The sequence below is a fragment of the Schistocerca gregaria genome, chromosome 5 (assembly GCF_023897955.1).
Source record: "Schistocerca gregaria isolate iqSchGreg1 chromosome 5, iqSchGreg1.2, whole genome shotgun sequence".
NCBI lineage: Eukaryota > Metazoa > Arthropoda > Insecta > Orthoptera > Acrididae > Schistocerca > Schistocerca gregaria.
In genome coordinates this window covers 374,084,863-374,099,233 of record NC_064924.1, presented here as the reverse complement: position 1 = coordinate 374,099,233, position 14,371 = coordinate 374,084,863, and positions in this window count along the sequence as shown.

Below are 14,371 nucleotides of genomic sequence, written 5' to 3'. Positions count from 1 at the left end.
TATTACGTAGCGCACTCGGCGAACTCCGATAATTTACCTTGTTAAGGGCAATTTTATTTCTTGTTTTCCACAAACATTACGAACTTTGAGTAGTTTCAAATCCATTGGTAAACTGGATGTAAATGTCAAAATTACACTGAACTGTGCAAAAAATTTAATGACTTTTGAATAAGTAAACTGTTACAATCTTTCTGAAAATTTACTCATACGTATAAGGATCCATGAGACCATCGATGATATACCCTAGTAAATTTTAATTATTGTAACATAAGCTCTGCTGTCTTTAAATCTTAGGCAATTATTAGTTCAGTTTACATCACGAAGAGGAACACGATATAGCTTCATACTATTTTTACAAACATCAGAAATTCCTTATAAACAATAGATATTCCTGCTTCCATCTCTCAATGTTTTACAGAATATTAAAACTAATGTTGAGATATTTATTTCACGTTGCATAAAAGATTACTTCAAAACCTAGGAGTTTTCTCTCCGAACGCTTGGTATTTTATTTGTAATTAAAAAAAACACTTACATATACAGTAGCCTGAAATGTCTTCACACAAATCAGTATGTGTGCGTACTCATAGAGAACGTCACTGTGAACAGTGACGAACACATATCTGAAGGATGTTAGAAGCCATCAACTCTGGTTTGGATAACGAAGATAGATCAGGAACATGCAAGACGTCGAAGTGGCGTCTAATTGAAAGAGTAGCACCCAACCACTGAGCCACACAACTTCATTATAGCTGTTCCGCCGAGCTGCTTGTAATTTTCTACCACGCCACCACAGAACAACACGATCTCTTGTTTCCTGTCACCCAGATGTCAACCTCTTTATTACGCCTCGTTGTGATCAGATAAAACACCGACACACGCGATGAGTGAAATTCTAATGGCTGTTGAAAACAAAGGATGATTACATTTTAACGTCACTGCAGTTAGAGACAGAACGTTAGCTCACATGTCGAATGATGAAGAGAGATGATCCCGGCCTTCGCATGAATTGGTATAGAATAATCACACAGACACGTAATCGCACGAATGTAGATGTTTCTCATACATTTCATTTTCATTACAGTAAAGAAAAGATTTTCAAGACGAACATTCAGTGCAGTTAGTTGTGAAATATATATTTTTGTACACTGTACATCTCATGCAATAACGTTGTAATAAGGTAAACGATACCTAGTTATCAATATAGCACTTTTATCTGTCGGTATCTAAAATTTATACAACGATATGACCGGTTTAGATTCTGCTTGCAGTCTTCCCCAGCTCATAAACTTTTGTTACCGTGTGTAGCTCATCACATAGTGTAAGAATTAGTTGATGCATTACAGAATGAGATTTTCGCTCTGCAGCGCAGTGTGTACTGATATGAAGCGTCCTGGCAGATTAAAGCTATGTGCTGGACAGAGACTCGAACTCGGGACCTTTGCCTTTCACGAGCAAGTGCTCTACCATCTGAGCTACCCAAGCACGACTCACGCCCCCTCCTCATAGCTGTACTTCTGCCTGTACTTCGTCTCCTGCGTTTCAAAATTCGCAGAAGCTCTGCCCCCAGGCTATGGCTAAGCCATGTCTCCGCAATATCCTTTCTTTCAGGAGTGCTAGTTCTGCCAGATTCGCAGGAGAGCTTCTGTAGAGTTTATAAGGTAGGAGACGAGGTACTGGCTGAAGTAAAGCTGTGAGAACGGGGCGTGAGTCGTGCTTGGACAACTCAGTTGGTAGACCACTTGCCCGCGAAAGGCAAAGGTCCCGAGTTCGAGTCTAGGTTCGGCACACAGTTTTCATCTTCCACCAAGTTTCAGTTGTTGCATTGTTACTCTGCACCGAACTTGTTATTCTTACCGACTTCTCTCCCTTGGAATACAGAGTTCGCGATGAGTGAATTTCTTACCGTATATCACTTTGATCGTATTACAAGTCTGTATACGTATATGTAAGTACATTACCAAGAGGGACTCAGTTTACGATGACTACTGTTACTAAGGTCATGATATGTTAGGTATCGTCCATTGTGAGCGGAATATCGCGTCTTTGTAGCTTACAGCGTAAATGGCGATGGCACTTATACATTTTTGTAATCAGCAACTCAAACATATTCATGCAAACCACAAGTCAATTGCAATTGCCACCGCAGTTTGCGAAAACTCCCTTGTTAGCCTCAAAGATGTTAGGTTCTGCAGAATCTTCTTTGCATTATTATTAGGTAAGTAATATGTAAACGTGATTTTGTTGAGCTATAGTATTATTAAAGTTATGGTAAGGGAAACATCCCCAAAACACAATACATACACATCCGACCTGAACTACGCCCTCGACACACTGCAAGTAGAAAACTCCATTGGGATGATATTTTTCCGCTTTCCCTGTGTGTGGTATAAATCTTCAATACTAGGCCTCTTTAAACACCAAACACTTCGTTACGTAAGCACCCACCATGCAAGCACCAACCATTTTGCCGTACGTTAGAATTCACTTTGCGCTGACATAAGGCACTCACAACTGCACGGAACACTGTTCTCAACACGGCTGACACTTGCAACGTATGGAGGACGTTGCACAGAAGTCGTTTATGGTAAAATTTAATAGCACAACCTGCAGGATTGCTAGCGTCTACATTTTTGCCGAAGCACGGACTTCTTGCGGTGATTCGCTATTTTGTCCATCCTCTGCACCTTAGTGTGCTGATTCTGTGCAACCAACTGCCACGTAACTTACACTACTGACCATTAAAATTGCTACACCACGAAGATGTGCTGCAAACGCGAAATTTAACCGACAGGAAGAAGATGCTATGATATGCAAATGATTAGCTTTTCAGAGCACTCACACGAGGTTGGCGCTGGTGGCGACACCTACAACGTGCTGACATGAGGAAAGTATCCAATCGATTTCTCATGCACAAACAGCAGTTGACCGGTGTTGCCTGGTGAAACGCTGTTGTGATGCCTCGTGTAAGGAGGAGAAATGCGTACCATCACGTTTCCGACTTTGATAAAGGTCGGATTGTAGCCTATCGCGATTGCGATTTATCGTATCGTGACATCGCTCCTCGCGTTGGTCGAGATCCAATGGCTGTTAGCAGAATATGGAATAGGTGGGATCAGAAGGTAATACGGAACGCCGTGCTGGATCCCAACGGCCTCGTATCACTAGCAGTCGAGATGACAGGCATCTTATCCGCATGGCTGTAACGGATCGTGCAGCCACGTCTCGATCCATGAGTCAACAGATGGAGACGTTTCCAAGTCAACAACCATCTGAACGAACAGTTCGACGACGTTTGCAGCAGCATGGACTATCAGCTCGGAGACCATTGCTGCGGTTACCCCTGACGCTGCATCACAGACAGCAGCGCCTGCGATGGTGTACTCAACGACGAATCTGAGTGCACGAATAGCAAAACGTCATTTTCTCGGATGAATCCAGGTTCTGTTTACAGGATCATGATTGTCGCATCCGTTTTTGGCGACATTGCGGTGAACGCACATTGGTAGCGTGTATTCGTCATCGCCATACTGGCGCATCACCCATCGTGATGCTATGAGTTTGAACTGGTTACACGTCTCGGTCACCTCTTGTTCGCTTAGACGGCAATTTGAACAGTGGACGTTATATTTCAGACGTGTTACGACCCATGGCGCTACCCTTCATTCGATCCCTGCGAAACCCTACATTTCAGCAGGATAATGCACGACCGCATGTTGCAGGTCCTGTACGGGCCATTCTGGATACAGAAAATGTTCGGTTGCTGCCCTGGTCAGCACATTCTCCAGATCTCTCACCAATTGCAAACGTCTGGTCAATGGTGGCCGTGTAACTGGCTCGTCACAATGCGCCAGTCTCTACTCTTGATCAACTGCGGTATCGTGTTGAAGCTGCATGGGCAGCTGTACCTGTACATGCCATCCATCTCTGTTTGACTCAATGCCCAGGGGTATCAAGGCCGTTATTACAGCCAGAGGTTGTTGTTCTGGGTACTGATTTCTCAGGATCTATGCACCCAAATTGCTTGAAAATGTAATCACATGTCAGTTCTAGATAATACATTTGCCCAATTAATACCCTTTTATCACCTGCATTTCTTCTTGGTGTAGCAATTTAATGGCCAGTAGTGTACACCTAACTGGGAGGAATTACGCCAGCCGCATAGTGTAGCATGGACGCCTTATCCCAATTCATCAGCATCTACAGCGCCTCAAAGAGGCAAGTGTGCTCTCTCAGTGTTGTGACTAATACTCTGTTGTGTGAGATTATCTCTGCAAGAAGTTAATCATCACCACTATAGAGCTGTTCGGGGAAAAGTTTCGTTTGTCGGGTTAAACAAATGCGGGGGCCGTCACAGGGAAGGCAAGCTGGCGGCCGCGGTGATGAGATGCAGCCGTGTGGCGGCGATTGCTCAGGTGTCGCGGCAGCAGCCATCCCGGAAGTGGCGGCAGGTGGTGCGTCCCGGCTGCGCAGCCGTCGCTGCAGACTCTGCTCGCGAACCGCGGGGGGCTCTGTCAGTAGCCCTCCCACAATCCTACACCTCCTCCCACGCTCCAGCACCGTAATCATAGGCGACAACACCACTGCAACAACATCAACATCCGGTATTGTAGCTGCAATGATGTCCACAGTCGAAACAAGATTCTGAAAGACAACCCTCAGCAGCACGATTCGTCCACAGGCTAACATGTAAAATCGCAACACCGCTGCTCATTTTTGTTACACCCTGCGACACCAGCGCTCCAAGCGGCCACCGAGCAACACTTCTGAGCACAATATCTGCCGAGTGCGAATAGTATATTGATTTGTAACATAGTTTTTGCAATGCAATGCGTATGTAGTGCCGTAAAAACGACAATAAGTAAAAAATTAAAATACATTTGGGTCATTTAGGTTTCGTAAGGACTCTGGGAGGTGTGAAATGGTATATCGCAGAGCAGTTTATTTACGATTCTCTTTTCACACGCAGATATTTATTGAAGAAGGTCGTTTTCTTTTAAGAATAGAAAAATAGATAGTAGAAGAACTAATCGACAACGTGAAGTTTTCAAAAAGGAGAAATTCCGAACTCTGTTTTATTTGGGCAATAAAAGTCAGCCGCTGTGGCCGAGCGGTTCTAGGCGCTTCAGTCGGAAACCACGCGACAGCTACAGTCGCAGGTTCGAATCCTGCCTCGGGTATGGATGTGTGTGATGTCCTACGGGACTGATGACCTCAGATGTTAAGGCCCATAGTGCTCAGAGCCATTTGAACCATTTTTTGGGCAATAAAAGAATTCATTGGCGACAAATGAAGGTTTGTAGCAAAGCCAGATGTCGAACATGGTTGTTCTGCTTGGTAAGCAGAGGCGTTAACAATTTACACCGCCTTGATGCAATAGTTAGAAACACCTGCACGGACTGCCTAATTATGCCTTCCCCCTCAACTCAAATTCCTATATACCACACACTACAAACATATTGTATGTCCAGCAGAGGGGTCAAGCATAGAAATGTTATCTGTTGTTTTGCGGTGCAGGGGGAGTGGGAGGGGCTAATTGGGTAGTCAGTGCAGTTCTGTCAACCTGCCAAGCTGGCGTACTTAGTTAACACATCTGTATAATAAGCAAGAGACTCGGGTTCGACTGCTGGTCTTCGTACAACTTTTCGTTTGTCACCAAAAAATTCTTTCATTGTCCAAATGCGGCAGAGATCGGACATTTCTCCTTCCTAAAGATACTCGATGTCTGGCTGCGGGATCAACCACGGGAATGGTGTCTGTTCTTTCGGACTCATACAGATAACGTGAATTTTTGTTCATTACACCTACTTTATGCGTTCTGCCAACTAAGCTACCACAATTGTAGCTAAAGGGAAAACCAAACAGACTTGATAGTAAAACGTAATAAACCTGTTACTCAACAAACAAGAAACCATTTCCATTACTGTTGCTACGTCTCAGCCACAAATGGAAAGAATGTTAAACGCTTTCGCTTTTGAAGCAAAAATAGTTATATGTAAAAAAGATATTCGTGCATTGTAAAGTAACGTGAAGTGTAATAATATGCGAATCATTAGACTCCTCACAAAATTGTTTGGTGTCAATGAACATGCCTATCATAATAAGGACAGACAACTACAAAAATATATGTTTCAGATGCATGAAATACTAGTTTATATTCTCTTGATTTCAGCGGTATAATCTGCAATTATTCACATATTCGAAAGCTTATGGCTTTGAATCAGTGAGATTCGGCTGTTTTTATATTTATTTCACAATAATTAATATCTCTCGATAGTCTACTGTCGTTTCGATCAAAAAACATAATAATGCTATTTGCTAAGAAGAAACATAATTGAAAACAAACGTTAATCTTGCGGCTGCTTTCTCGTCTCTAAGTTCACTGGTGTTGTTCCAAATGTCAGGTGGTAACAATTTTCACAGCAGTGAGTGTCGTGATTGTATATGTCAGACTGCTAGTCTGTCGCTAGTTGGATAAAAATATCCTTTTATTTTGGATTCCTCACTACCACACAGTTTCGGCCGTGTAAGAGTTCCCGAATGTCTAAAATAAACATCGGAAGTATCATAATTAAAACACGAATATAATGATTGACAAAAAAACTGAACCACTCAGAAGGGGTGGAGCAAACAAATGGAAACATAGCGGATTGAGAGATTGTGTGAGCTTATTTCAGAGATTACGAAATCGAGACAAATTTACAAAGAACTTGGCACCACATCAAAACCTCGCTAATCTGACCTTGAATGGTCTGACTATTCGCTTGGTCCGACCATTCCATTTCCGGCGTTTCCTTCTATACAAGGACCGCTGCTACAATCAGGTCCATACTTGTCGATGACCCATCGTTTGCGATATGGAACAGCACGCAGTTGACCGTTGATAAGTGCGATAGTTCGATCAGTTTGAGTATGAAATCATTGTTCGTTACTCGGTCAATAAGTGCTATTGTTCAGACATTTGTTTTATAAATGTGTTATTTTTTTACATATTAAAGAGTGTAAAACTAAATTATGTCGACAACTAAACGTAAATATGTGATGCCCTCTTTACAACCGGGCATTGAGGCCAGAGACGTAAGTGAGTGGATCAGTGCAGCTGACGTTGATTGTACAACGGAAGCAAAATTAACCGACGATCAAATCAATGAGGGTGTTACTCGAATAAGCGATGAGAACGATAAAGATGATGACGGCAACGAATACAATGAAACTGCGGCTGTAGTCGCTAAAAATGCTTTTGATTCAGCCCTTCAGTACATCGAACAAAGCTCTATTTCTACCCCATCAGTAGACATTTTGTGGATTATGACGTGGTCGAACTTCGCGGTAACATCAATACTGACGTCTGGTAAGCAAAAGAACATTACATTCTTTTTTCATCCTCCTTGAGAACAGAACATTTTTTTATCGCGTGATTTCTCATACCTTAAGCAGTCAAGTGCAAATCAGTAGAGGGTCAATAAAGTACTGTAATAAGGTGCGTATAGTGGTTAAACAGACACTTACAGCTGCAGTATCTTACCTTACTATATGGAGGTATTTTACAGCAGAGGCACTGCTGTACATTACACTTTCGTGTTAGATTTTTTAGTGTGTCAACGTTTTCGTTTCGCATTGTTACTACACTGAAGAGCCAAAGAAACTGGTACTCCTGTCTATTATCGTGAAGGGCGCCCGCAAGCACGCAGAAGTTCCGCAACACAACGTAGCATGGGCTCAACTAATGTCTGAAGTAGCGCTGCAGGAAACTGACACCACGAATACTGCAGGGCTGTCCATAAATCCGTAATATCTTCTGAACAGCACGTTGCAAGGCATCCCAGATATGCTCAAAAATGTTCAGGTCTGGGTAGTTTGGTGGCCAGCGGAGTGTTTAAACTCAGAAGAATGTTCCTGGAGCCACTCTCTAGCAATTCTGGACGTGTGGGTTATCGTATTGTCCTGCTGGAATTCCCCATGTCCATCGGAATGCACAAACGACATGAAAGGATGCAGATGATCAGAGAGGATGCTTACGTAAGTGTCACCTCTCAGAGTCATATCTAGACGTCTCATGGATCCCATATCACTCCAACTGAGCATTCCCCACACATTACAGAGCCTACACCAGCTGCTCACATGCAGGTTACATTGTCTCTATATCCGTACACCTCCATCCGCTCGATACAATTTGAAACGAGACTCGTCCGACCAGGCAACATGTTTCCAGTCATCAACAGTCCAGTGTCGTTGTTGACTGGCCCAGGTGAGGCGTAAAGCTTTATGTCGTGCAGTCATCAAGGGTACACGAGTGGGTCTTCAGCTCCAAAAACCCGTATCGATGATGTTTCGTTGAATGGTTCGCACGGTGACACTTGTTGATGGCCCTGCACTGAAATCTGCAGCAATTTGCGCTATGGTTGCTCTTCTGTCACGCTAAACGGTTCTCTTCAGTCGTCGTTGGTTCCGTTCTTGCAGAATCTTCTTCTGGTCGCAGTGATGTCGGAGGTGATTTTTTTCCTGATTCTTTGTATTCACTGTACACACGTGAAATGGTCGTACGGGAAAATCCCCACTTCACCGCTATCTCGAAGATGCAGTGTCCCATCGTTTGAGCGCCGACTATAACACCGCGTTTGAACTCACATTTTGATAATCCGCCATTCCAGCAGCAGTAAAAAATCCAAGAACTGCTCCAGAAACTTGTCTTATATTGGCTGTGCCGACCGCAACGCCGCCTTCTGCCTGTTTGTATTACTATATTTGAATACGCATGCCTATACCAGTTTTTTTGGAGCATGGGTGTATTATAATACGGATCAATATTTCAGACTGTCTGTTCAGCTGAAAATTAATGTGATGTTATTGGTAAATAAAAGTAATCATCTGTTAATTCGGCCTCTTTATGTTTCCACGATGCTCCGTATCTCGTAGAGGACGGATTAGCAAGGATATGTTGTAAGACCCTACGTGTCAGTATAACCTGGCGTTGATCCATGCACTGATTCGGTTCCGAAGGTCGTCTTCAGTCAGTGCATTCCCTCCTCAGGCAAGCTGTCACACAATTCTGGTACCAGGTCCTTGATAACCTGGATGCTTTCACTAGGACCGAGTTGATGTCGGGAAGTGTTCTATAGGAGATAGCTCTGGGGATCTTGCTGGTCATGGGGGTAAATCAACATTGCATAATAAGACCATAGAGAGGAGCCATTTGTGAACGACCATTGTCCTGTAGAAAATGGCACCCCGACACTGTCGCTTGAGCGGTAATGCCTGAGGACGCAGGATTTCCATGACGTGCCATCAGAGTTCCCTCATTCAGTACCAGCCGTTACCTGAAGCCATACTCGATGGTTCTCCCCCCCTCCCCCCCCCCCCCCCCAATCCCCCAAAGAGTAACACCTCTGAAGCTCTCCAAAACATGGAACAATGAGATCTCTCTCCACGTCGGGGCCATATTCGCCAATAATGGTCATGCGGGGTAGGGCAGAACCGTGATTCGTCGCGGAACGCAGTGCGACGCCATTTATAAGAAGTCCACTCACGCCTGTCACGGTGACACTTCGAAAACAGCCGTTGGTGTTGCGGCATAGGACAGCAGTTCACTAGTTCAGCTACTTCTAGTCTCAGATCAGTGTTGCTGGATAACACAGACTGATGCAGGGACTCTATTACGTGTTCTCTGATGGCAGGCGCTGGTGTGAAGACTTGCAGTTTACTTGGTGCACACCAAGGCGATCTTCCCCTGTGGCGATCACAGTGTCAAGCGGAACCTTAACGACGATTATATCTCCTACCTGTTCCCATGCAGCCCACATCGGGCTACTACCACATGCTAATGCCCCACAAATCTGTATACTGCACAATTTGACTAGCCGGCCAAATAGTGATCAACAATGAGGTCCCATTCAAGTGTTGATAGTTATCTCACACGAGCGTGCGATGCCTCCATGACCTTCAGTGATCACGCAACATCTGATGCTGTTCACGCCCGTTATATATGCTACTGCGCTTTATAATAACAGTAGAATAGAGCAACACTGACGCAGTCTCGTGGCTATTTTACCAGTCACAGGGAAATGTATCTCTGTCATTTACATATCCGTTGAAGATGGTTACGTGTACGAAGTTACGTTGACGTCTGTCAATGTCTTCCGGGTGCTGCACTGTTTTTCTCATGTACTGTGTAAGCCACAAGAGGTTATTTGGTTGAAATAATATAGTTTATAAGACATTCTGCTCTATCTTTCATTTCTTGTCATTCATTCACGCACTCCTATAATATTTTTACGACACTTAGAGCATATCTTGCCTCTTATGTTTATGTCTCTTCTGTCGGCCGTCAGGTTGCTCTGTACTTAGTCCCTTAAGCTCCAACATTTGCAAGTGGTATATATCAACGCTGTTCAGAATACGGTTCCATGCCGTTAATTTTAAAATCCAGAATAGTAGTAAAATATTTTATTTTATTTATATCACTAGATGAAAGTTTTGACTGTAACCCGAATATGTGCTTTAATTTAAATGTTGTGTTTTTTTTTGTCATTAATTTACTCCCAATAACGTTTTCGCAAATATATTTTCACTTGATTTGAAGCTTGTGGGTAACAGACTAATTTAAAAATGGAACAAAAAGTGTCCATTTTCCGAAATGAAGATCCTAAGAGGTAGAAAAAATTAATCGGAACATCACATAGGTTCGCCATGCTGGGTACATAAATGTTAAACTTTGAAAATATGCTGTAAGTAGCCGGGTTCCCGGGTTCGATTCCCGGCGGGGTCCGAATTTTTCTCTGCCTCGTGATGGCTGGGTGTTGTGTGATGTCCTTAGGTTAGTTAGGTTTACGTAGTTCTAAGTTATAGGGGACTGATGACCGTAGATGTTAAGTCCCATAGTGCTCAGAGCCATTTGAACCATTTTATGCAGTAAGTAGGCTGTTTAGGTTTTCTTGTTGGTAACGCCACGTAGCGCTCTGTATGAAAATCACTGACTGTGCTGTGTGCAGTATGTGGCTGGTTGGCATTGTTGGAATATTCACTATTGTAGTGTTGGGCAGTTGGATGTGAACAGTGCGTATCGTTGTGCAGTTGGAGGTGAGCCGCCAGCAGTCATGGAGAGAGAGACATGCCAGAGTTTTGAGAGGTCAATATAAGCGGACGATGTGGATGTGTGTCCGTCAGAAAAAGGAAATTTGTAAAGATGTATGTCATATATGACTTTTGTACACTGTTAAGGTAAATACATTGTTCTCTATCAAAATCTTTCATTTGCTAACTATGCCTATCCATAGTTAGTGCCTTCAGTAGTTAGAATCTTTTATTTAGCTGGCAGTAGTGGCGCTCGCTGTATTACAGTAGTTTGAGTAACGAAGATTTTTGTTAGGTAAGTGATTCATGAAATATATATGTTATTGTTAGTCAGGGCCATTCTTTTGTAGGGATTGGCTCTGAGCACTATGGGACTTAATTTCTGAGGTCATCAGTCCCCTAGAACTTAGAACTACTTAAACCTAACACATCACACACATCCATGCCCGAAGCAGGATTCGAACCTGCGACCGTAGTGGTCGCGCAGTTCCAGACTGTAGCGGCTAGAACCGCTCGGCCACCCCGGCCGGCTTGTAGGGATTATTGAAACTCAGATTGCGTTGCGCTAAAAAAATATTGTGTGTCAACTTTCTTTATAATTTTGTCTAAACTGTGGTCTTGACAGTAGCTACTGTCATTCTTTTCAGCATTCATAAATGTACACCAAGACAGACCACACAGACGGTATTTATGTTTTTGTCAGTAATTAATTTACCAAAATAAATACACCACAAAAGTTCCTACTTTTTTCTTAAGCTCTCAGTGCGGAAGGAAACATGTAAAATTAGAATTTCATTGTCTGTAAGCCCGTTAGGTCTTCAGAGAAGTTACGCATTCTCATGTTTTTTACCCCGGAAAGTGATCAACTCTTGACAACTGATATACACTACTATTAAAATCATAATGTACCGCCTGTGACACTCTTTCGGATGACTTGCAGTTACCATTAAGAAGATGTCTGATGTACTTTACCTCGGTCGTAATCGTATTTCGACAAAGCAGAAGTTCCCTACAAGGTTCAAAAAGTACAGGGTGGTTGTAATCAAACTTGTGATGCTTGAGGCAATGTAAACGAAAAACCCTTTAGGAACGATTTTTCGGACTGTGAGCTACATGACACGCGTTGTTAGAGTTACTGTCGTGACCTCCCGTTAGGCGCCGGTACTCGTACCGCGACGCGAGATTGAAACACAGGCATCAGTGCGCATTACAGCTGCAGACAGTCAACATCGGTCTGGACCAAATGAGCAGAGATTTATCAAAACAACAGCAATAATGTTGCTGATCTTTGTGAGTATCGAAGTTTTAAGGGAATACGGGGTTGAAGAAGATTCGGAAGTTCGAAGTAACTGGAGATTTGGGAATAGCTCCTGGAAGAGGCTGATGCATTATGACGCTACAAATTGTTGAGGAAGTTACTGTTGCCATGGATGAGAGTGCTGTACGCAATTTGCGATCTTCAACAACAGCACTATCTGTGTCGCGACGGCTGAACATTTCAAGATCAACCGTGGTTTCCGACAGCAGCAGAGCAATCTCTAGTGCGGTTCCAGGCTGTCGTGGGTGCAGATGCTCATCACACTGAGCAGCGTTTGTAACGTGGAATGTAAGCATGGCATGCAGTTAACAAATTTTACCTTCTCTTATGGAAACTGAATTGTGTTTCTTCCAGTACTTTATTAATCATTTCTCTCCCTCATGTCCTTACAAATGTTTCCACAAAGTTTCATTGTCCTACGATCACTCATTTCTCACGGTGACCCTCTCAAGTAGCGGAAGTTTCATTACAACCACCTGTACACTGCCAGGTACTTGCTGTGAACCAGGGCAACACATTATTCAGATATTGGAGGCAATCAGAGATCATTTTAATCTACAAAGAGTAGTAGGCAAATCCGTAATACGATACACTATCATTCTAACACCCTCGTCAGTGGATCTGGCTGGCGCATCGTTTCTGTAACTCGTTAAGGACGGAAGCGCCGGCCAGTGTGGCCGAGCGGTTCTAGGCGCTTCAGTCCGGAACCGCGTGACTGCTACGAAGGCAGGTTCGAGTACTGCCTCGGGCATGGATGTGTGTGATGTCCTTAAGTTAGTAAGGTTTAAGTAGTTCTAAGTTCTATGGGACTGATGACCACAGATGTTAAGTTCCATAGTGCTCAGAGCCATTTGAACCATTTGAATGACGGAAGCTACGAGCAGTAAATTAATCTTTTAACAGTTAATACCTTAACTGTTTGGTTAAGATACTGGTATCGTAATGGGCTTTTTGAGTAATGCGTCAGTGGCACTGGCCTGAGGGTTTTCGTGTAGCCCCAACAGATGAATGCTTTGTGGAAGCACCTGCAAGACCTTACAGTACTGCGATGGCTGATATTAAACGAAAAGCCTGTAATAAGCTTTCGCTTGTCTCTCCAGAGCTGCACCTGCCCGCTCGGAGTGCTGTAACGTGATATTCGCAGCAGTAATCTTTGTGCAGCGATCGCGCAGCCGATACTCGACAAGCAGCGGGTGTAATTCGGCCGATCGCGTCGGCTCCGTCCCATGCGGAGGGGCGGTCGCACAGATGATTAAGGGGACGGCCAATTCTGCAGCGCAGGCGTGCTGCAAGCGAGCCAGACAGGGAGGGGCTAATCAGCATGGCCAAGATCTACACGTATATTCGGCAGCCGGCTTTCCAGCCCACGCCATTTTCCACCTCTCATTTGCACATTAAGCTCGATAAAAACAACTGTCTGTACACTTCTGCATATAATTCTAAAATATTGTTTCTTTAAACGTTCCAAACAACATTTCACTACAAGATGTCTTTTTCGAAGAACTCCGACACACCTCTGTTAATGTCCTTAGATGTGGCTCCCAGATCTGGTTTTCGTAAGGCGATTTGTCAATGACGCATATGTTTGGCCATGTAATTTCTCCAATATCGAAATAAATTATTCGTTTAATTCTGTTATCCGACACGTTGTAAATTTATTTCTTAATTTATTACACTGCTATCCATTTCGAGAATTCTTTGCCCTCAACAGACGATTTTATCGTTTATATAAGAAAACAAAGTATACTGAAGTAATTTAAAATTATCCGTTTGACGATATACAGACATGTAATTTTGATGCATTCGCTTTTTGCGAGATATGGAGTTTAGAGGGAGAGAGGGAATTGGGGAGGGAGAGAACGATAAAGTGACGTTGAAAGGTCTCTGTTGGATTCCTTTCTTGTTAATTTCTTAAAACTGTTGTCATTTACGGCACACATTCCACTTCTAAATTTACTGTGGTGTTTCTGACTATCTGGGAGG